General features: G+C 43.7%; 1 protein-coding gene across 1 annotated transcript in view; it reads left to right on the top strand.

Moving 5' to 3' along the window:
• Positions 1-24,437, top strand: part of LOC147733967 (voltage-dependent calcium channel subunit alpha-2/delta-4-like) — a 961,982-nt gene that overhangs the window by 2,224 nt on the left and 935,321 nt on the right. The gene's annotated exons all lie outside the window — the stretch shown is intronic.

The raw sequence follows: 24,437 nt of genomic DNA, 5'->3' as shown, positions 1-24,437 counted from the left end.
GGGCCTCTGGTGGTGTGTATTGGTCTGTAGACTGGTATAATGTCAGTTGGTCTGTGTGAGTCTTATGGTGTCTGTTGGTTTGTGGGTGTCTAGCCGTGTGCCCTAGTGTTGAGATGACTTTGATTGGCCGCTGAGTCTCTGCCGGTGTCTGCTGGTGTGTGGGCATGCAATAGCATGAGTTCGTCTTTGACTTTGAGAGCTTGGATTGTGTTTTTTCAATGGTTGCTGGTTCTTGGCGTGCTGTTTTAATGTGTAACTGTTGGCCAATGTGCAACTCAGTGTATTGATCTTTTGTGTCTGAGATGCGGTTCCGTTTCTCGGTGTCTGGTCTGTGTTGGTCTTTCATAGTATGATGATGATGTTTGCTTTTGTGTTGTTGGACAGGTTTTTTTTGTCTTGTGTGTGACAATGTCTCTTCATTCTTTGAGTACCTGACAGTGAATGTTGTTGTCGTGTTTTTGGCAGTGCCTGGGTGTTATATCACATCTGTTACTAGTTGTGCCTGTCGGTCCATTGGTGTGTAAGTATCTTGGTGTCAGTGAGTGCTTGATGGGTGTCATACATTTTTCATTGGTCTTTGGTTGTCTGATAGTGGCTGCACATTTTCGGTTAATTTTGTAGGTTATATTTGTCTTTGACTCGAAATGTTGTTTGTTCATGATACGTTTCTGACTTGAGGTTCACAGTTCCTCCTCTTACCCTGGATCTCCACGTGATGGGACCGGCCTAGCTGGCGCTGTTGGTGTATTTCAGTTTGTTGGACACCATGGCTGCATAGGTGTTTGCATGTCTCTACAAAGAAAGCAGGGGCTTGGAAACATATTTATGACGTGTGCATGCTGTGCCGAGTATTACACAGTGCCTGGATAATGTTTGCTGTGTAGAAAACTGCAACACAACATGTATATTTTTTAAGAGCTACACAAAGTTAGCAGTTTAGCAAAAAGGAGGTTCACCACTCACCCAGTCCCCCTTGTGCTGAATAGGACTGAACATGTTAATGGCACGACAATGGCTTCGTTTTTCATCTCGCTCAATGCTGAGGGCTACTCTGATGCCGAGGAAGAGAACACGATTCGTCCAGAATCACACATTTTGGTCCCGTGAGAAAACAGCTGAGAACTAGGAATCCTAATGGTTTTTTTGTGCCAATTTAAAGTGCATATAGACTTTTTCAATATTGTTTGATGTTAGCCTCCATTATTAAATGTTATCTTCCGCTCGATGTACCATTCAAAGCTCCCATTGATAACTTTTTAATAGTGATTTTTCTTACTTAGGCGTTGTCATCCTTTCTTTGAACTGCCTACATCTCTTCAAACATGAGATAACATTAGAAAAGGAGGCGAGTAAAGCTCCCAGATATGTTACACCAGTAAAGATGCAAAGTAAACGCCTAGTTTGTCTTATGCTTTAAACCAACAAGGACTCAAAACATTTTACTTTGCACTTAAGTGATGTATCGGATCCGTCAACTGCATTTCCTGTCTCCCCTGATGTCACTTCCTGACTTTCTCTGATGTCACTTCCTGATTCAGGGGATGGCAGTTGTTGACAATGCAGACCAGGAAAGTGATTACAGACGAGGAGTTTGGAAAAGATGTGTGTGTGGGGGTGAATGTTCTTCTCAAACAGACACTCATTTGACAGGCCAGGCGTCACTGTACTTTTCAATCAAACCGATGAACAATCAGTTACTCTTGTGGAGATTAAGCAGGCCTAATACATTGAGGCAGAAAGTTTAAACCTCCCCACCATCTGAATTTAAACATGGTCGCTAGTAGAGTTTCCAATGATGGGCTAGGGGAATTTGTTACTAGTGTAAGGAATGTGTCTGCATGTCTTAAGGTGTCACAATAGAAGTAAGTGATATAAGTCCCTGAGAGTCTGGATACATTAGCAAGTGCGTGTTAATGTATGTGGCTGTTGGTGAGTGTTCTGTGTATGTTGACATCTTTGTCTGGTGATCGTGTCAGGTCTCTCATTTTTTGATAGTTCTTCGGAGTGAGAAATAATGAGCATATTAGATGACATCACAGCATGGAATGTCGCTGAGTTATTGAAGTCAGTTGCAACACAGAAAGGGACCAGTAAAAAGTTAAAGAAAATCAACATGTAAAATGAATAGACTAACACTAAGACACCACAAAAGGAGTTTTAAGGGTTATAAAAAGTAGTGGAACCTCCCTTTAAATGTCAGGGCCTGCAGAGGTCTCCCCTGAGAGAGGATCCACCCTATAGTCTCTAAAGCTTCAAAGAGCTGCTTTTCACTCAGTAGAACTATGAAAAGAGCTGCGTTTAGCCGGTAATTCTAAGTTGTTCCACAATGTGTGATATTTAGCCTGTTGTGGGTGAAACTGCAGCCTTACTACCAAATGTGTGATTGTCACTCATAATGAGTGAGAACTGCGATCCCTTAGTGTTTCTTCACACATGTATAGGAGAATTGTCAGGAATCTGATGGAAGGCAGGCCTCATCTCCAAAGTTGGGAAGTTGGGATGTTTCTGAGTCTGCCTCCTCCATGCAAAGCCGGAAGACGTTATAAAAAGATGGGACGTGGGTGGGGGAAAGGAGAAGCTAGACTTCAGTAAAATTGGAATAAAAAAATCCTGCAAGATAGCTGAGCAATTTAAGTGGATGCTAAAGTGCAGGGTTCTGCAAAGTCGGTCCTGGAGGGTTGGATCCATGCCAGATTTTTAAGAATAACTACATTTATCTAAATGGGAACAAGCTAAAAATTCGGAATGGATCGGTGCAGTACTGTGTAGGTGGAAGAGAACAAAGTTGTGCATAAACAAAAAGATTCTATCAACGTGTAATGATTTTTTAATTTTAATGTGTTTTAGTGGGAAAAACTCTCTCTTATACAGTGGAAAGATGAGAGCATTTGTGTGCTTTTTAAAATACCCCTCACACACTAAAAAAATCCAATAGTGTCATGCTTCATCATCGGGGTCTTCCCGTCCCTCTACGGGGCGGGGCGTGCTACGACCTACGGACTACGCGGGAGCACTAGATATTTGTGACAAAGGCTATGTGATAGTGCAGAAGTGTCAGTGAAGTGTAGGGACCTAACTAGTGAAGAGTGATAAAAAAGAAAAATTAAAAATTCCCTGGCTGGTAAACAAAATAATTTATTCACTTCTCTGGCTGGGAATATTAAAAAGGGGGTTTGTGGTAGAGCAGTTAGCTTGCTACCCGGTCAACATGTTTCGTAGGCAGTCCCCTACTGCCTACTCATCAGGACCTTCTAAATGGTCCCTACTGGGAATTGCTCGGTTGTAAATTGGTAAGCCTATTGTCCTACAAACTGGCAGCAAAAATAGGCTGCTAGTTTGGACTATGGGGCGTGAGCTGGCCCCATTGAAAACATAATAGTTTGTCAATTTTAGTCAAAAATATTGACCTATTGCGGTCTTCGTTGAACACAGATTTCATGCCCCATGAGTCGGCAGACGAAGGGTTTTTCTTTCGGTGAAATATACCGCCCGAGTTCAATGCCTCGTTCCTACCCTTGTGCCGCTCCAGGAGAACAAAGTTGGCCATGTGTGTAAAGCCCCCATGGTTGTGAGTGCGGTGTTCATGTCCACTTTGCCATTTGTGAAGCGATCTCCCACTGTGTGCAGCTGATGAGTTACCAGAGTACACTGTATGAGCTTCTTCAATAGGTCAGTGGGAGTCATGGATTGTTGATGAGAGCTATGTTTGGGCAGTAGCGGCCCGTGGAGGGAGTTCCGTGGGGCGGTAAGGCGGGGCGGGGGAGGACAATGGGGTGCGGTTTAGTAAACACCAGAATATGAATGATCGGAGGTAAATAAACAAATAAATAAAACAAATTTCATTGCACCCTGCATCGCAAATGCGATGCAGCGCGCCACAAAAATCGTTTTATTTATTCAATTGTTTACTTACCTCCGATCATCCATATTCTGGTATTTACTACCCCCCACCCTGCCCCTTCCCTGCCCTGCCTTACCGCCCCACGGAACTCCCTTCACAGGCCGCTACTGGGGAGTACAGTAACCCGCCACCCAGGTATCTTTGAAGTTTGGTCCATGCCCAGCAGGTCATTGATAGTGTTTGTATGTCTGAAGGCTCGCGTGGGAGTCACAGGGGCAGGATCGAGAACAGGGGAAGTTGGTCTACCTGTTCTTGTTCTGCTTTCAAGTAGGGGAGCCTGGTGTCTTGAGGATACCAGGTATAAGAAAAATGACATTGCGCCACCAAATAGTATAATTGAAAATCCGAGACGCCGAAAACGCCTCGGTCATATGGGAAGGCCAGTGTCTCCCATTTGATTCTGGGATGTCGGCCTGACCACATGAGGTGTGCCAGGAGACTGCACAGGGTGGCGAAGAAGTTATTTGTTAGTGCAATCGGTATGTTTAGAAATAGGTATAATAGGTGCAGGAGTACTACCATTTTGATTTTGGCAATCCCCCCTGCAGTGGACAATGGTCATTTGATCCATCTGTCCATCTGGATAGTGGGTTTATCGATGGTAGGGCCATAGTTCTTATGCATCACTTCCTCCTTCTGCTTGTATAGGAAAATACCTAGGTACTTGGGAGAATCCGAACACCAATGGAGGGGGTATTCCAGATCACAGGGGATGGTAGTATGTGTGAGTGGGAAAAGTTCTGATATGCTCCATTTTAAAGAAGGGCCAGAAAGGTGCCCGTAGCAGATTATTTCTCATATGATGGAAGGGAGGTGCGTGGGAGGATATCGGACAAATAGTAAGATGTCATCCGCATACATTGATGCCAGGAGTGGGCCCCTGTGACATCGTAGTCCTCTATGTAGGTGGCATTCCTGGAAGTGCTGGATCAGGGGGCCATGGCGATGATAAAAAGCAAGGGGGCATCCTTGGCGAGTGACCCTGATCACAACAAAATAAGTTCTTATTGTATGTGATGTTAGTGCTCTCTGAAGAGAGGGGATTTCAGATCCTTTTTGATTTGGAGGAGAGTAGAAGTCATTTTGATGTTGAAGGGGAAGGTTGTTTCAGATCCTGTAAGAATACACAGAGAATTCCTGCTTTCAGGTCTTTTCCGTCTTGCATTTCTTCATCTACAGTCTAGTTATCTCCTGGCACCGGGTCATCCACCTTCTGCCTGAGGCAGTTATTTTCTAAGCTATGTATGCAGGACAGGTGTTGCTGATGCCCATCTAGGTGATACAACTGGTCTTGAAGGTAAGGGAAACTTACAGGGGGAGACACTGTTATTGTTTCAGTGTTGGGGTGATGTGATCAAACTGCTTCAGGTCTTTGAAGAGATGTACTGAAGCAAGTAGGATGCTTCTGGAGGGTGTCAAAGTGGTTTCAGGGATGCAGCTGCATCGCACATTTCCTCTGTCTCGGTAACAGAGGTCCGAGGTTTGTGCTGTCACCTTGAAGTTGGTTTCTGGTAGATGTCTTACCCTATTTCTATTAGGGAGAGCTGCTATCACAATGCTTTGGCTTTCTTTTTGATGTTTTCTTTTGATTGAAAGACCTGCGTTGAGGGTGAGTTATAGTCCAGATGCCACTGACAACTGTTTTTATACTATGAATCTAGCTTAAAGCAATGGCACACTGTGCATTAAAGCATCATGGGGCAGGGATTGGAGGTAATGTGACTGAAGATCATATATCTAATTTGGTGGGTGTAATGATGCTTGCAGACCATCAATTAGATTACAACTTTATTCAAGGTAGTTCAATGAATACAGGTGAGCGCCAGGGAGCAGCCACTATCCAACACCACAGCTCTACAACTGCCCCTTCATTCCAAAGATGCACCCATACATTCTACCTGGCATCACAGCATTCTTACCAACATCACGAACCTTAAAGGCATACACAACACACCCCCTCTCTTCAATAAAAGAGAGGAAGAATGCAAACCATAAATAAACAAGAAAAAAAAGAAAAAAACAAAACCATAACAATAAGTACAGACATAACTAAAAATCAATAATAAATTATTTCATAACATAGTCTTTGAGCCAAGAGGGTAAGGCACTTGTTCTTTTACCATAACCACTCTCAACACCAATGGATTCACTATTTGATTCCCCTTTGTCATTGTTAGAAACACCATTGTTGCAATCACTAGCAACCCTTCCCCCCCTCACAGGAGGACTGACCCACCAAAGGTAAGTCACTTACAGCTCCATTCGTGTTCCCATCTACACCTGACAATTGTGCTTGTAAGCAACTATCATCAAAATGGTCATCAATCCAATCAAACGTATTTTGGCTATTTCTTATCTCTTTCCCCACCTCATCACACTGATCTCGACAAATAGCAATACTTTTCATATTCCATACTCTTCCATCACTCAATCTCACAGCATTCAATGACCTGTTTTTTAGGCTCGAATTGACTATCGCCCTTGGGTACCTTATAAGGTTTCCTTACCCGCACCCATTCTCCAACTTTAATTTCCACATTTTTCGTGCCATGGTGGCTATCATAAAACTCCTTACTCTTAGAATGGAGTAAATCTAAATCGTTCTTCACCGCTGTAGGAGAGAGACCACTGTGCAATTTTACCATCCATTAACCAACCAGGATTGATTTTGCTCCTCGGTAACCTTCCCCTCATCATAACAAAAGGAGAAAAACCTGTGCTAACTTGTGATGTAGTTCTGTAAGACCACACTGCCTTTTGTACTTGAACTTTCCAATCCATCTTTTTATTAACCGCCGCCTGAATCACACCTTTGATCACCCTATTGAACCTCTCAACAGTGCCATTACCACTTGGATTGTATAATGCAGTCGTTTTATGTTTAACACCACACCTTTAAAAATAACTAGCAGCCATGTGAGACAAAAATTGCACCCCATTGTCAGTAAGGATACAAACAGGTAAACCCTCCATAATAAAAATCTTGTCCAAAAATGTTAACACGCTCTGTGTGTCTGCTTTGTCTTCAAATCTCACAATTGGCCATTTTGTAAATAAATCAATAGCCACCAAACCAAACTCTTTCATTTCCCCAATGGGCCCAATGATGTCCACCGCAATCGTTTCCCACGGAAGTTCCGGAATCAACCGCTCACACATACAAGGTTTCAGAGTCTTGAGTGACTTATCTGCTGAGCTACAAACTTCACAATTCCTAACAAACACTTCCGTGTCCTTATCTACACCTGGCCACCAAAACAAAATTTTCACCATAATTTTGTTTCTCCCAATGCCAAAATGTCCTTCATGACATAACTCCAAAACCTTCTTCCTCAAGGACACCGGAGGAACAACTCTATCACCTCTGAAAAGTATATCCTTTTCCAAGGACAACTCCATTCTAACTTCCCAAAATGCCCTTAATTTGCCTTCAATAAAACACTGTCTTGGCCAATCTGTACATATAAAATGTAAAATGTAAATTGATACTTGTATAGCGCACTACTCACCCGCAAGGGTCTCAAGGCACTTGTACGAATACCGCTGTGGAACTCATCCTGGCTTTCCCTGTGAGGTGTCCACTCCTGGGCACCCCCAAGGTGGAGGCCAGGCATCCTTAGCGTTGTGGGGACCGTTGTGGAGATTAAGCAAGCTATTGCCCAGAGTTGAAGAGTGGGACTCCATGGTTGGAATAGGCACCGAGGCGAGAATTATCAGGTCCGTGGAATTTTGAGCCCAAGACCCACCGAGGCGGGAAATTGAACCCTGGACCCGGGCCAGACCTCTGCATCGGGGTCTGCCGCTCTAACCATTGAGCCACACTTCTCATTGATCTTTTTAAGTTCTACATCCATATCTTGTTCTTCCAACCACTCTTTGTTGCTGATAGCAGGGGCACCTGAATCGTGAACCAAAGCAATACTAACAGTCCCCCAAGGGTTGTCCACACATTCCTCAAGTGGAGAAGGTAACCTAGATAGGCAATCTGCAATTACATTGTCTCTACCTGGCAAGTAAATCATTTTATAAATACATTCCTTCATGCGCATAGACAATCTTGCCTTTCTTGCAGAAGCACCCGCAATACCATCAGATGACAACATTTTTACTAACGGACGATGATCTGTCCTAATTGTAACTGGTTTCCCCCACACAAAAGCTCTAAAATGTTCCAGCGCCCACGCGCATGCCAACGCCTCCCTTTCGATAATGGGATACCTGACTTCAGCTGGGGAAAGTGCCCTTGATGCAAAAAGAATAATCCTCTCTTTCCCCTTCACATCTTTCTGAGATAACACTGCATCAATACCTTTATCGCTTGCGTCCGTTGTCAACAAACATTCAATATTAGGATCAAAACTTGCTAGTGCATTGACTTTTTGCAGATCCACTTTCACCTTGTCAAATTCATCTTGGCATTCTTTTGTCCAAACAAACTTCATATTCTTCTTAAGCAAACTCCGAGTATTAAACACGTTTGACGCAAAATTGCTTACAAATTTTGCGCAATATTCCGCCATCCCAAGAAATGCTCTCACCTCTTCTTTTGTACCTGGCACACTTGAATTCACAATATTCTCAATCAAAGACAGCTTAGGTTTCATACCTTCCTCACTTACAATGTGCCCCAAATAAGAAACACTTTTTTGGCAAAACTTACATTTCGATAATTCCACTGTCAGTTCTGCCTTTTCTAGGACCCCCGAAAACCTGTTTTAACTTAGAGTCATGTTCCACCCTGTCCTTTGCAGCAACCAAAATATCACCCTGGAAGAACGCAATCATATCCATATTCCCCAATAACCTGTACATCAACCTTTGAAAGACAGCCGCAGCTGACGCCAATCCGAAAGGCATTCGCCTAAATTGATAACACCCAAACGGCGTGATAAAAGGTGTTAGGTATCTTGATTCCGGTTCTAACTCTACCTGGTGGTATGCGACGGACATGTCTATAGTAGAGAACCAAGTGGCACCCTTAAATGAAGACACCATCTCGTTGATCTTAGGTAAAGGGAATTTTTCTACGATGATATTATTATTTAGATGGCGTAAGTCTATGCATAGGCGAATCTTGCCATTAGGTTTCAGTGCTACAACAATTGGACTAATCCATTCCGAAGCTTCCACCTTTTCTATGATTCCCTTTGCCAGTAGGCCTTGTAACTCTCCTTTCACCTCATCTCTAATTAACATTGGGATGGGTCTAACTTTATGCACTTTCGGTTCCGCATTAGCATTTAGCAGTATTTTATGCTCAAAGCCATTTAATTTCCCTAGCTCAGCACCAAGCACTTTAGGGAATTCTTTCAACAAAATGTCACTCAACTTGCTCTCTTCATCCATAACCAATACTTTTTCTTCACTGTTACGGTCCAAAATTATATTTAAATTTTTTGATTCAACCATCCCAAAACTGATGGTCCCACTTTAGATACGTATAACCTCCCTCTTGTACTCCTTCCTTTGAATGTGAATGTGAGCCACCTATAGCCCAACATCTCAATTCTCTCCCCCGTATAGCTTACTGGACAAATATCTGAATTTCCCAATTGATCTCCGATTTTTTCCACAAAATTTTTCTTCCAAACCTCTTCATTCACGATAGTCCAAGGTGATCCCGAGTCCGCATACACTTCCACAACTACACCACCTAAAGATACTTTACATAAAGATTTCCCTTCTAAAGCTTTATCCGAAATGTTGATGACATAATTACCTCTCACACTCTTAACATATTCCTCCTCCTCCTAAACCACCACTTCATCCTCATCCCAAACATACTGGACCACGCTACGTTTGCGACACATTTTCAAAAAATGTCCAATCATTCCACATATACCACATTTCTTATAAAAAGCAGGACATGTCCTACTAAAAGCCAAATGTTCCTTGCTATCACAAATATAACATCTTCTTTCCTCTCCTCTAGTATCTTTCCTAGGAAATCTTGTCGGTTGACCAGTCCATCTTCCCTGCGAACCTTGCTGCGAAGTTTGCTGATATTTCATCTGTGGTCTGTTATGTGATTGTAATTTACAAACAGCACCTGACGTTTTTTCCTGTTCTGTTTCTTTAACCACAGAAGAACATCTTCCAGACATCTCTGCTTTCCTCATAATCGCCAACACGTCTTCCAATGGTGCGTCACCATTCACCCATAGTCTATCCTGTAATGTTGAGTTATTGTTATGCATAACAAAATGGTCCCGTAACAACTCATTGTGTAGAGTTCCAAATTTGCAATCTATAGCAAGTTTTTTCAAATCATCAATCCACTCGTCAGCCGTCTCTGTCTTGCCTTACTTCCTTTGAAAGAACTTGTGTCTAGTCACTCCCATGCACACTTTAGGTGCGAAGTATTTATCCATATCCTTGATACAATTTTCAAAGACATGTAAATTCACATCCTCTACTTTACTCATCCGTGAGTGCATTTTCAACCCAATTGCTCCTAAAGAATGTAATAAAATTCTTTTCTTTTGTTCCAGTTTCATCTTCTTTTCTTCTTCAATTGCCTCTATATAATTAATGAAGTACTCCTTCCACTCAATCCATTTTATTTCTGGATGAGTACCTGTAGCCCAAAATGGTTGAGGAGTGCTAATGGTAAAATTCTGTTGTGCCATTTTACTTTCTGCGTTACCACTTGTGTTACTGACTATAACTTCACCTGAATCTCCTCTCTCCATCAACTTCTTTCTTATTCTTCCTAAAATATCTTCTCTTTACTATGTGTTAATTACCGCCCCCGACAATCTCACTGTATTCTTTTAAAAATGTACCATTTCCTTTATTTCCAATGAATCCTCCATCGATGACTCCACTCGTAAAATATTTCCTTTAGCTTCCGATATTTCACGAGTTAAACTTCTCCCGCTTTTCAAAATGGCCACCGCGTAAGGTCGCGTTGCGTGACCTTGCGCTATTGCATCATTTCCTTCAGCACTAGAATTTCTCTTGCATTCCGATCAACTTTCAGACTCGCGCACAGCCCATACCAAACCTCGCCGCTTGTTCATAAAATGCAAACAAGCTGAAACTCAACGGACACTGTGTCAATCTCCCCAAAGCTCTCCGTACTAAGGGGTATGTAGTTTCTCACCACATTTGCTTACCGCCGATCGTCTAATGCATTCCGATCTTGATTCCGACTTTTTGACAATCGTGTAAAACGATAATCCACACCACGATTCCTCTTTTGTTAAAGTCCATAAATCCACTGAAAATAATATCTTTACCAGTCCGTGAATTCTCCTCCACGTTCCATCGTCGCCAATTGTAATGATGCTTGTAGACCATCAATTAGATTACAACTTTATTCAAGGTAGTTCAATGAATACAGGTGAGCGCCAGGGAGCAGCCACTATCCAACACCACAGCTCTACAACTGCCCCTTCATTCCAAAGATGCACCCATACATTCTACCTGGCATCACAGCATTCTTACCAACATCACAAGCCTTAAAGGCATACACAACAGTGGGGTAAGAGGTTGATGGTGGCTATTATAGCTTGGTGTATTTTTCTTCCATTCAGAAAAGTTGCCCTCGAAACAAACCTCAATGGAGAATTATGGCACACAAAACAGCACACAACAGACTGTAGACGTGCACCTCTTTAGGAAAGTATCAGTATATGTTTTCCACTGTTTCTGTATTCTCAGCACACTCCTTCTTAGGTCTCACCGTCTTGTTGATAATCTGTTGAGAACATTCTTGTCTAGCTGCTCCCTGCTCTTGCTTCGATGCCTTGATTGGATTGCATGTATCTTTCCACTGCTGGCATCAGATCTTCCAATGCAATGCATCAGAAGGACTATTTTATGTCTCTGCCCTGCTCACTCGTCATTCTCCTCTTTACCTGCTCTTCAGGGCACAAGTCGTAAAAAAAGAAGTGGGGGGACGCTGTCACCGGAAGTGACGTCACAACAGGAAGTGACGTCACGAAAGGTGCCGAGCTCCTCGTCCCAGAGAGGCCAAAGAGTGAAGTCTAGCTGTTTGGCAGGGGGGACGGTGTCCCCCGGTAAAATAAGTGGGGGGATGGCGTCCAACCGCGTGGTACCCCGACTCGAGCCCTTCTGCTCTTGATTAAAAAATCTCCACCGCAGCTCCTGCTTGCCCCACAGCACCCCTTTGTCACCACCACCAGCGTTGCTCCATTGCCTGCAACTCTCTCGGTCAATAGCCATTTAAAATGGTTTTCTAACCATTCCAATGTGACAGACTGTGAGTGTGCACGGCAACTAGCAACATTTTTTACCACACTTCAATAAAATTCAGTGGTGCCTGCCAGATATGCATACTACGAACACACAGCAGCCATTTTAAAATGTTTTGCTTAAAACAATAGAAAGCATATTCAAATATGACGGTCGCAGAAGTGTACACATCTGCAGTGGCCATTTTGAATGTTTGTTTTTATACTTTAAGAAAAGAGTTTAAAAAATGGTCACCATGCGTGTGGTGCACCCACAGAGGCCAAACTGTTTTAAAACAGCTTTGGCAAAGCCAACAGATTTCACAGGCAATGCATATAGGCTTTGCCATTGCTTGTTTTCCTGAAAAGTAGTTGAATATCTACTGTCAGCTCAGCAATTGCTAATGCTTTTATAATTGGAAAATGGCCAGAATACTAACCAATCTGAATAATTTGAGGGGAAAAATGTCAATTTAAGGTGCAAATACACTGGGTAATTATCAGTCTGATTTCCCACATGTCAATAAGATGCGGAAACAGCATTGCAGATCCTGCTTTGCCAGGTGTGTGCACAGCACTAATAACTTCAAGGGCTTTTGACATTTCTGCACTCAGGCAAAATTTTGCTAGTTGATGAGGTTGGTGTGATTGATCTACCGTGAATATCCTAAAATTTGTCATGAATCATAGCGTTGGATACTGCTGGCCTGAAGACTATGATGGGAATACCTCTGAAAGGCTTTGGTGGGTGGGATGTTTCCTATCAACACAGGAAAGAAGGTGCAGATGGTACGCCATGCAACATTATGTGACCTCACACCAGACCAGTTCTATTATTTTTTTATATTCTATTATTTATATGTAGAGTGCACATAGAAAATGAAATCAATTTGCAGCTGTTCTTAGAAGTTCACAACCTCCATGAGGTCAATGGAAGAGACTAGAGCAAATAGTTCTTGAAGCCAGATGGAAAGTCATGAGCAATGTCATTTTGATATGAAATTGAACCTTCACATCTGCAACCTGAGAGGGATGTGAGGGAAAAGTTACAGAGGGAATACATGAAAAGGCGCAGGGCAATATTGTTGCACACGTTTGAAGACAGCTGAAAGTCCGCGAGTAGTGTCAGTGTCCATTGCAGATCATTGCTTTTATCCCTACGATTGCACGGCTAGATAGAGAATCCTTGAAGTGAGAACACAGGATATTAGGGGCTGTCAGAGGCATTTGAATGGAAGAAGAGCAGCTCATGAGATGGAAGTATGTTTATAAAAATGCATTGTAAGGGATATCAGCTTTTGGCTGAAGCACCCAAGCCATAGGCAAGGTTGAAGACATTTTAGGAAGTTATATTTGAGTCTCAGGAAAGAAGATAAGAGGGTCAGAGTTGAACCATGCACATGCAAGGATCTTATTTACAGTGATTGAGCTTACCTGCCTGAACGGAGTATATGGGGCGCAACCACGGGGAGTCTTGTGGACAATGGGCCAGATCTTAGATGGAGGTCTTCATTTTACCATGAGCTGCTGGAGTGTCTTGAGGGCAGACATAATGAGTCTCATTAATGAAAAGTGTTGCATCGCTGGGGAAAACCAGTGACGCAAAACTTTCAGTGCACCCTCCTTGTGACACCATGGATACGCCGTATTTACCGTACGGCACTCCAGGACGCAAGGATTTACAGATACGTCAGTATGCCTGAAACACCTGTGGATGCAAAACTGGCACATTGCTGGCGTGTGTCTGAAAACAGATGCAACTCCAGCAATGTGCCCTTTCACATTGGACATGCTTCATTTGAAAGGGTCTGTATAACTCTTATGCCTGCTGTGAGGCAGGCGTTAGGATTTGAGGCAGTGGCGTCCTAGAAGTGGCGTAGTGAAATCTGATTGATTTCACTGTGCCACTTCTACGACCCTATTTTTGCGGGCGAACGTGCACCCTTCATACATTATACCTGACGCAGGTAGAATGTAACAGAGGGGTTTACAAAGTGACACATCTGCTTAGATGCGTCACTTTGTAAATATGTTGCAGTGTGGTGCATATTTTACACCGCCGGTGCATCACAAAAAGTGACGCACCAGCGGCACAAGGTGCTCATAAATAAGCAAAGAAACAAGGAAACAACAAAATGTCCCAGGGTTCTCCGTATAATTATGTAAGCACTGTTTAGCAAAAAATAATAAATAAGCCCCAATGTGTTAATTTTGCCTAAAGAAAAAGATGAGGTGAATGATTGATTTTGAACCCTCTGTAGCATAACAAATGCGGACCTAAGACGGCCAGTGTACAGGCTATTGTGAAATCAGTCTTGCCACCTCAGATTAGACCCAGTCATGTGCAAATCAGCATTGACCCTGCTCCAGTAGGAACAGTCCAGCCCAAACTGCCAATTCAGGGACTCCCCGACCTGGAACACAATCAACCCGTGACTGGTTTCACTCTAGTTGAGGCTCGTCTTTCGGGTTCAGCTTGGTTTCAGGGGTTGCTTGTGGTCCCTTCTGGATCGTGCCTTGTCTGGCAGTTCAGAATCAACTGTTCCCGTAAGGAGCAAAATCTGTACTGATTTGTACAAGGCGACATTTGTCTATGGTGGCAGGGTGGGCAAAAAACAATCAACTTTCATGTGGTCAGAGCAATTGCCAATGACTGAGATTAATTCAAGCATTTCATCCATCACCTTGTTGTTATTGCTGTTGAAGCCCTGATGCTGTTGCAGTACCACAGGTATGCCCAGATATGGGCCCTGGGATTACTGTGCTATAGGACTCAAGCTATACCTCACTGATGAGCCCTACATAGGCAAAGATGTCAGGTCTAACAGTTTCCTACCTGTGTGATTTGTATGAATACTATTTGCATCTTTTCTATACTCAGCTGAGTTGTTGAATGTTATTCATCTCATTGTCTACCACTATATTAAGTAATGGTAATCTGGTAATATTTGATCTCGAGTCTTTGGCTTTTTTCTTGTCTTGTCTTGTCTTGTCTTTCAATGAATGATTAAGACACACTAAAGATCAGGACACTTTGGGCTTCCAGCCACCCTGAGTGGAGAGTACTTACACGTCAGGTCAGAGTTGTTTATGCTATCTAGATTTTGGCTATGTATTTTGTTGCTTGAAGTAATTAAGCTAAACTAATACAATAAAATAATAAAATAAATAAAAACAGAAAGATATAACAATAATGATAACAAAACACACATGTCCCACAGCTAAAAACTGAATCCAACCACCTCTGACCAAGGAAACACCTGAACAGTTATTGTTTCAAGGACGTCTTCACCTGAATGCTTCTTCTAGTGTCCTTGTGGTGCCCTCTACATCCAACTGGATTACTGGCCTCATCCTTACCGTCCTGTTGCCGGTCCCATGGTAGTTACGGGATCAGTGGGAACACTGCGGCTCTCTTAACGGAAAATGCGGAATTACCAGAGGAATTGGACCTAGAATTACTGATTCACACAGGAATTTCTCATTTGTTAGGTTATTGGTCCCTAAGGGTCCAGTTCGCAGTGGGCCTGATTTTTCCCACCCCCGGAATTACCAGTATCCCTGGTTCCGGTAACACCAAGCTGGGGGAAATCTGACCTATTTAGGGGGTCACTCATAATGGGGGCCTGTATGAGCTGCTTACACATGGCCCAAGGCAATTTAAGATTTCTGACTGGTAAACTCTTGAGCCATTGTCTTTTGGACTCTTTCACAGTGATTGTGAAAAACACCCCTGCTCCTCTTCGGCTGCTGTCCCCTGCCAGAAGATCTATTTATTATATTACAAGCAATTTAGATCCCCCTGTGCCTTGTTCAGGGTGGTCCTTTCAAAACCCTGGCGCTGCCAACTGTAATAAATAGTGTCAACATGGCGCCGCCACACCTAAACAATATTATCCAAACAGTGTCAGGTCTGACAAAACAGCAGATCACACACAGATGCACTAAAACGAGCTCTCTTTATTACTGTCCCTTCACTATGCAACAAAAATACATCTGAATAGTTAGAGAAACATTTTAATCTCAAGGAAAGTGTCTGATGCTCAGTGGCGTAGCAAGCATTCCATGGGCTCTAAAGCAAGCAAGACAAATGGACCCCCTTACACTGCGAGTGAATATTAAAAGACTGCCTTCATTGGGGCTTTGTGGGCCCCTCACAGCTCTCAGCCCTGGTGCCACTTCGCCTGCTGCACCATCCATCCACTCTTGCTGATCCCCAGGTGCATATTGGAACCATAAAAATCTAATCTTACGTTGATGGTGAAAATACCTCCTTGTATGTCTGTCAGCAATGCACAAAAGCATTCCTAGCAGACATAAATGGATTTTCTATTGCATATTCCACATCCAGGAATGTGGCGAAATCCGCAGTAGTAAACCCCACTCAAGGGGTGGGCAGGGGGTGTACAAGTCAAGGTTGGCCTTGTAAGTTTGTGAATGCCTCCATATGCATACATTCCAATAGGGCCCTTTCCCATACTGGAAATGCTTGGAACTCCCCTTTAATTATGGGAAGGGGAACCGATCACGCTGCATTTAATTGGGACAATAGAGAAAGACCATTTCCATGGGGGTAAAAGTTGTGGGGTTTTTTGCTGCAAAGAAAATATGTTTCAACATGTGCTCTGGCACAGCGGGCTCCTTTCCCTCTGTCCTCAAACTATGCTATGCAGATTTCCGCAGAGGAAATAGGAGCCCGTGGGATATGTCATACGCACTCCCAGTAGTACTCCTGGAAGCGGTTGGAAATTTACTCCTCGGGGAAGAGATCACACCGCAAATATGGTGTTGTAGTTTACTCTTCCTTGGATTATGCTGACAGTTCAACCTTAGACTAACCCTTAAAGAAAGATGTTATGCCCTGCAGAAGAATGCTCCTAAAACAAAAGAAAACTTTGCAGTCTTGGACTCAAAACTGATAATGCACACAAAATGCCACAACTTGTGCCTTGCCCTGATGCTGCAGTCAACAATCCTTCTGGCATCCTTCAATTCACTCAATCACTCATCATCCCTAATCCCTCCACTTCCAAAAGATCTCTCCAATGCACATGAGGCAGAGGAGATGTTGACACTGTCTTCCCTTGTCTCCAAAATAGAAAGCATAAGGCAGATCAAGCAGTTCTAATCACAGGCAATGTGTCTCTGTCTGGTCACCCAGAGCCCGCAATGGGTAGTGACGAGAGATCAATGATGTGGCTGGACGAATCATAGACCTAACTTAGTGAGAAAGCATCAAAGACGCTGCGATTTTTTGAAATCCTGGGTTTTCCATTCACGACCTGGTGCATTCTGACTAGAGCAGTCGTGGTTGACACCAATTGAACTGAAATACCTGAAAACAATGATTTGTAAAGGAAGATCGCAGGAATGGAGCTCAGCTTCCTTGCAGACATGAAGCACTTTGCTGCCCTAAATTTTGAAGCATCATCAGCGTGCGAGTGCAGGTAGATAGTCAACCAAATTATGTGCGGCAAGCATTGAAACTGAAGGAGAGCAGCTCAGGAAAACATTCCTCATGAAGATTTGCCTATCACCATCAGACTCTTTGCCACCATTCACCATTATTTTCACCCCAAAATCAATCCATAAACACAGTTTGTGGTTTGCACCCCCTCTCTGAAAGCTCAGAATAATGTAACCTTAGATGTTGGGCTGTTTTGACTTTGTCACCCAAGCGCAGATAGATCAAAAAGATGTTTATCAAGCACAAATGCATCGACCTAGCAATGGTGATGGCCAAATGCAGGACATCGTTGACCTGGAAATCATCTGGGGCCTCATCGAACTCAACATGGAGAGCAGATGTAGCTAAATGGGCAGCAGCAGAAATAGCGGCTCAGGGCTCTAGAGCTACAAGAACATGCGGACTCTCCTGCTAGTAACATGGGAGGCAGCGCTAGAGCTTTGTACCAACACAATGCTGCCTAAAGTCCCCTTGAATATATGGAGATATTTACTTCTTCCAGAGTAGAGGAAACTTAAAGAGTGGTGATAACGTTTTAGATGACATGGTGGACACAGGAGTGATCCCCGAGATATCAGTCAGCGAAAAGAGTTTAAAAAACCATCTCAGATAGGTTAGGGAAAGTAGAAGCAACAAATGGAGCTTGATGTGAAAAGAGGTAATTGAGGGCAGTGGAAATGTAAACAATGATCATCATGCCCACGACTGTATATAAAGTAATGTTATTAACATGCAACGGGTGTACTCGTTTGATTCTCACTAGACTCGAAACATAATTTGTGAGAAGATCCTTGAAATGTATGTTCAAAACAAAGCTCAATAAAATATGTTTGAAATCAACAAGCACAAATGCATCAGTACACACACTTTAGTAACAAGGCTGAAAAGCATCAATAAGAGCTCTGCACTGCGTGTGGGGGCAGTCAAAAAACAAAACTAGCTTAGATGGTGCTCAAAGGAAAAGGGGCTGGGTACCTAATACGTCCCTCTAAAAAGGGGGACAAACAGTATCAACAGAATAATCCGAGCACAGGTTATTGTAAAGAGTCAATGTTCATCCTGACAGTAAGTGATGTTAAGTCCACTTTAATCCAATGTATCTGTTCGGATCACATGAGGTTTAGTCCATAAATCTTCACAAACCAGGCTAGCAAAGTTCCACACCACCAATATAAAACCCCATCAATTTGTACAGCCAACATGCAACGGTATAGCCAGTCCAACGCTTCAGCCAACATGAGTTTTGTCGATAGGCAGATGATACCTCGACTTCTTCAGGGTTGGCCTATTGAAAAAAAAACGCCCAACCACAAAACGTTGCTTCCTATGTCTAAAAAACCGGCTCAGTGTCACCGGGATCAAGGCCAATAATATCAATGCATTTCAATATATCGACAAAAGTGGAGCATCAAGGAGAGTGAACAAAAGGATCTGTGGTTGGAATTAACCGCCTTTGTAAAAAAATATATATCTATATTATGGACTCCAGGACATTAAACTGCAGATCAGTGAACTTGGTTCCTTGTTGCAACTGCAAGCCCTTACGTTGACCGAAGTATTAAATCGGAGCTCCATAGGGAGGCGTTGGGCTACTTGCTTAACTTGAAACCAAGGGACCCATTAGGGTAGCACAGACGAATGGGAAGAGCTTTACCGAAGGTTGGAATCGGCTATTGGATCTGACAGGGTAGCATAGAGGAATGGGAAGGGTATTACCAAACTTTGGATTCAGCCAGGGGCAGCACAGGTGAATGGGCTTCAGTGAAGTTTGGCTTCAGCATGGGGACACAACGACTGTACAGGATAATGGGAAAGGCTTCACCAAAATGTGGCTTTGGCCAGGGGGACGCGACAAGGCAACACAGAAGAATGGGAAGGGCTTCACCAAAGTTTGGCTTCGGTCAGGTACCCAACAAAGCAGAAGGGAAGAAACAGAAGAGCTTCACCGAAGTTTTGCTTCAGTTGGGGGACCCAACAGAGCAGCACAGAGGAATGGCAAGGGCTTTAGCAAAGTTTGACTTCAGCAAAGGTACTCAGCCCAGTTGTAGGTGAAATTGTGATATCCAGCTGCTTACTTTTCTAGTCAGCCCTGGATGTGGAGTGGTTCTTCATGTTCCTTATTCATGTCCCCTTTGCTCACTTATGGATGCCTCTGCGTGACTATGCTAGGCATATGTGCTCTAAACATCTGCGGAAATCTCTTGTTGTTTTATGCTCAGTTAAAAGCAAGTGGCAGACTGACACAGGTGCGGGTGTTTGAAATTAAGTGCCGGTCCCGGCTCAAATTAAGCACTGCAGGCAAATGCCAGGAAGAGGCTAGCCAGATAAGTGAACTTACACAATCTGGCAGAGAGTTAGCTAACAAAGCACTGTCCTTGCTAGGATGTTTTCTGCTTGCACCCCAAAATGTATCCCAAATTAGTGGCTATGATTCCTGTAATTAATATATTATTAATGAGAATATTAACCTTGCTACATACTCATTTTTTCACTGCCCTGGGTGAAGCATCCTTTGTGTCCCATCCAGATGGAGATGCTGGAGACGAGATGTAAAAGGCAGGCAGGGAGAAGGAGCAGGCGGTAAGTCCCGGCTACATGGTCAGTGCTGCTGGTCTTGATTGCAGAGCGACAGGATGACCATCAAAGGCCAAGGGCTAGGGGCGAGACCACCAACCCCTGACCCTAGCATTCTGGTTGGATGTCCTGGGGGGTACAAAATCCAGCGAGGTCAGCCGCAGAAGAGAGAGGCACAAAGAGGTGACGTTGTCACTCTCTGGAACCATTGCAGATGGTGAGGCTAAAACATATGAAGGGGTGGGGGGGTGAGGAGGAGGCAGTAGGTCCCCAGTCATGAGGCCCCCTGGTTGGAAGAGATCTTTCTCCATTGCATTATCCTTTCTGTGCTCTGAAACACCACATTTCCCACTCTCCACATCCGGTTCAAGGCTCTTGTTAGTGACAACCACAGTGAGTGTGCAGTAACCTAACCAGAAGCAGTGGAGAGAAAGTGGCCTGAGTCACCCATTGACTTCAGGCAGGTAGGATAAGGAACCTGTAAGGTCTATCCCAGAACTTCTTTGTGTGAAAATAGAGGTCTTTACTTATTTCCTATTTCCTGAAATTCAGATGGTCGTAGGTGTAGGGACATCTCAAGGAATTTTGGGGCCCTGGCCCAAACATATTATGTTGTTTTCTTCGGAACAGTTTTCAATTTATGATCCAACTAGCAGCCCGTCCCGACGTTGTCCAGTAATGAATTGCTGCCGGCCAGTAGTATATTGTTTTGTAGGATTTCGTTTTGATAGTATTTCTTATCTGTGACAGGCCTGTGCACTGCTGATGCACTTAAGAGTGCGCGTTCAGTAGTGTGTAAACTCGAGTTTCCCTACTTTATTTTTCCTTGCAATATTATATAGCGCGAACACGACAGCATGGCATGAGCACAATTACATTACAGAAGAACACATTCATTTGTGGTAGGCACGGGGAGACAAAGCGATTTGCTGGGAATCACAGGATGTTGAGCTGATGCCGAGATTCGAACGTAGCTCCCCAGCTCTAAAGTTCGCAATTCTAGAACTTGTGGCGGAGGTGTGTCTAAAAGTGTATGTCGGTGCTGGCCATCAATGAGAGAGACCTGTGCATTTTCAAATGGGTGGTGAAAAAATATGAGTATGTTGCTGGAGATGTGGGCCGCCATGCCACCAATGTACTTACCGGGGATGGTAAAACACCCATTAATCCGCAACTTTCTTTCCGCATACCATCATTCCGCATACTTTCATTACGAAAGTACCATGACTCCGCAATGCTATTATAAAGCATGGCATTATATTTTATATGCTTTTACCACACATACATTTACAATGAAATTCGTTGTAAATGCATGAATGGTAAAAGCATGTTTTTTTTTGTTTGGTTAAGGTAAGTATGGGTTGGAGAATGTTTTGGGGTACTGAGGTATGTGTTTTGGGGTGTTTGGGTATTTTAAGGGTTCAGATATAGTTTTGGGTTATGGGGTTCAGGATAAGTTTTTTAGGGTTTAGGGATAGGTTTGGGTTTTGGGGCACAGTGGTATTTTAGGGTTCAGGGGTAGGTTTGAGTTTTGGGGTACAGGGTTATTTTTAGGGTTCAGGGCTAGGTTTGGGTTTTGGGGTAGAGGGGTATTTTTAGGGTGCAGGGGTAGGTTTGGGTTTTGGGGTAAAGGGGTATTTTAAGGGCTCAGGGCTAGGTTTGGGTTTTGGGGTACAGGGGTATTTTAGGGTTCAGGGGTGGTTTGGGGGTACAGTGGTATTTTTAGGGTTCAGGGCTAGGTTTGGGTTTTGGGGTACAGGGGTATTTTTAGGCTTCAGGGTTAGGTTTGGGTTTTGAGGTACAGGGGTATTTATAGGGTTCCGTGCTAGTTTTGGGTTTTGAGGTACAGGGGTATTTTTAGGGTTTAGGGATAGGTTTGGGGGTACAGGGTATATTTATAGGGTTAAGATGCGTTAGTGTTTAAAGGTTTTGGGGTATTTTAAGGAGTAAGGGTGGGTTATGATTATGGGGAGCAGGGGTATTTAAAGAGAGCAGGGTGGGATTAGCACACGATATGAGACATGGCATGAAGGGCGGAACGTACCACACGCCCCAGCGTTTGTCAAGCCCCCAGCACACGCCCACAGTACAACGCAGACACACCCACAAGGGACTACTTTGCTGGCACAGTTCTTTTATCTTTTAAGTGTATATGGTGGGCATCTGCATATCCTATGTTCATCTGCTGCAACTGCCCTTTCCAACGCTGTATTGAGTGTTGTGATTGGTGCTGTGGTTCCTGAGATTACCCGCCTCAAAGGTTTGGGCTCTCTCTTTATTATATTAGTATGGATTTCAACTCTGTCAAGCCCTCTTTGGGTAGGCCACTGACAGTAAACAGGCACATTCTTCCAAATTCTAAATGTGTTCACATCTAATATTCAGGGATGTGATGTATGTTTTCAAAACTGTAACACAGCAGCAGCTCACTAATATTACTGCAAATAATCTCTGTGACACCCTCCCATTTTTCATAAATGAGGTCCTGTTTTCATGTAAACGAAACTTTTTTATGGGTATTACGTGAAACAAACAAAACATTTCTCTGCAAAGTTTCCATAATGACTATCGCACATCAACCATATTGAAAATAAACTTAAGGGAACGGTCTTTTAGAACAATCTGTTTAAGAATTATTCAAGGTCACCAGGGCAAGAGTCCATGCAGGTAAGAACTGGCCCTATGTGGGGGCTTGGAAGACAGGGGCCCTGGGTCAGAGCCCACTTTGCCCATGCCTTAAAACGTCTCTGCTTACGTGTTGTTTGTGCTGGGACTCTGGGAGGAAGTTCCATTGTGTTTGCAGCTTAAACGTTAAGGGAGGTTTCACTGACTCTTTGCTTCTCGTAGGAGAGGACAGACAGACGGACAATCTGCTGGTCCAGAGCAGGGGTGCTCATCTTTGGAATTTAGCTTCAGTGGACTATAAGCCTTTGACAAGGATGACCCTGTGGGTGATGCTGAGTGCCTTGAAGGCAGAGTCTGAATGTGAGGCGTCAATGACGGACCTGCAGCACAGTCCATAAATATATAGGCAGATCCTGTTCATAGATCGAGGACTGATAGGGAGACCATTCATTTACTGGGGGCGGACTGGTATTGGTGGGGATTGATGGAAGAAGGATGAGGAGTGTGAGTGAAAGAGGAAATATAGGGTTGAGGTAGAAGTGGAAGGCTCCTTCTTTATGCTTTGTGATGTTGAAGAGGTCTGTTGTTCTATTTCTCCACATCATTGGAAGATATCATCTATCAGTGAAAATAGAACTCAGTGCGCCAATGAATCTGCACTGGGAAGTTTTTTCTAGTAATCCTCAGATCACATGCAAAGTCTGGCAAGGCAGGGTCGGCGTATTATCCTGCTGAGGGAGATAAAATATGTCCTATTGATTTGGGCTACAGCATAATTTTTAGGTCTCGGCCTGCGATGGCTGCGCATGCGTAGTCTCGCTGGCGAGATTTAATGTTTCTGAGTACGTTTTACTAGCGAGGTTTAGCCCCGCCCCGCTTTTCCATTGGCTGGCGTCACAGTTCATGCTAAACGGTGGCCAGCCATTGGAAAAGAGGTCTTTTCTCCTATAGAGCCGTCCCATTCGGATGTACTTCCCTGACTTACTGCTAGCATAAAAGGTTTCTTATCTTCTTTATGGGGCCATCTGTTTCGCCCCATAAAGAAGATAAGAAACCTTTTATGCCAGCAGGGCAGTCCGTCCAAGTGGGACGGCTTCAAAAGAGAAAAGTCTCTGTCGAGGACAGGCAGGCGCAGCAAACTCCATCAATATTAGGGCTCGGAGAGCTCCACTGCCAGGCTGGGAAGAATAGAAGCCTCCCCTCCAACCCCTAATGTGGTGACTGGTAAACGATGTGTTTGCACTTGCGGAGAAACATATATTTTAGTATGCCAGCATATGTTCAGTGGGGGGAGGCTGTGCCATTTTACTACGAAAAAGTTTAATGCCACAAATTCATTTCAGACGGGGACCTTTGCTTGTGCATGGATTAGCCTCCGCTCCACCCTGGCTGGCGTTTCCTCAGCTCTTGCTCAGCTTCAGCTTCAGCTCTGCGGTGGCTGCTGAGAAATGTTCCGCATTCACCACTCGGCAGCCCAGCAAAAGCTAAGCTGGAAAGGAAACAAACACAGAATTGTGCTTTTTTTAAGCAGATTGGTATTTCCTTGATACGCTTGTCACCCATTTCTTTCCCTGTTTTGTTCTCACGACAACCAATTGAGTCTTTGATTCTCACGTGATGTGAAAGGCTGTGTGTGATGTAGACGGTTGGCTGGTGCTTAACCTAGCCATCC

Source organism: Lissotriton vulgaris, chromosome 1_2 (assembly GCF_964263255.1).
Source record: "Lissotriton vulgaris chromosome 1_2, aLisVul1.2, whole genome shotgun sequence".
Lineage (NCBI taxonomy): Eukaryota > Metazoa > Chordata > Amphibia > Caudata > Salamandridae > Lissotriton > Lissotriton vulgaris.
Note: the sequence above shows the minus strand (reverse complement) of the source record. Positions and strands in the feature narration are given on the sequence as shown.